Source organism: Palaemon carinicauda, chromosome 33 (assembly GCF_036898095.1).
Source record: "Palaemon carinicauda isolate YSFRI2023 chromosome 33, ASM3689809v2, whole genome shotgun sequence".
Lineage (NCBI taxonomy): Eukaryota > Metazoa > Arthropoda > Malacostraca > Decapoda > Palaemonidae > Palaemon > Palaemon carinicauda.
In genome coordinates this window covers 19,939,952-19,940,923 of record NC_090757.1, presented here as the reverse complement: position 1 = coordinate 19,940,923, position 972 = coordinate 19,939,952, and positions in this window count along the sequence as shown.

The following is a 972-nucleotide window of genomic DNA, read 5'->3' as shown; positions in this document are numbered from 1 at the left end:
TTATTATTATTATTATTGTTGTTGTTGTTGTTGTTGTATTATTATTATTGTTGCTGTTGTTGTTGTTGTTGTTGTTGTTGTTATATTATTCTATAGATATCACTTTAAGCATAGGATTAAAAAGGGGCTTTTGGAAAGTAATTGATAATAAGAATCCAGAGGGGCTCTCAGTAGAGCGTAGACCTCCGCCGCGGCAGCTTATTTCTCGATCTCGGGCTCGAGCTTGACCTTGACCTTTGACTTTAATATGTATTAATTGACGTGGATTTTCATACACTCAAATATGAACCAATGTTTAAAAGTTTGTGACAACGATGTCCAAAACCTATGGCTGATTACGTGGACCTAGACCTTCTAAAATTTAATCACTTCTAGCTTTTTACATAACAGTTAATCCTGCAAATTTAATTGCTCTACAATGAAAATTGTGACCAGGAAGCTGTTCACAAACAAACACAACATACACACAAACAGTGGGTAAAACTTAACCTCCTTCCAGCCTCGTTGGCAGAGGCAACTAGTCATTGGTGGTTTAAGAGAACATAATACAGAATTCATTACAAACACAGCAATGTAGATAATCAGAACACAAAACAGAATATAACAAATTGGCTTTTTTTTAGGCGTTATTTCTATGCTGAAAGAAATAGAAATCTCCACAATGTATTGATATTAAATATGATAAAAAGTCTGATAATTATGGGGAAAATAACTTGTTTACCTTGCCTTGTTTTGTGTTTTAAATCCAACCCTCCAGCTGAAGTCGAGTGAACTACTTCTCGGGCGGGTCCATATTAATCATCTAACGAAACATTTTCATTATAACTTATACAATTCTTTGATTTGTAGCATCTTCCAAATCATATCATATGATCTTATGAAAAGTAATGTCTTTAGTTTCTTCTTAAATTCAATTGCTCCCTTTAGGTCCTTCATTTCAGTTGGCAGTTTATTATAATGTCTAGGCGCACA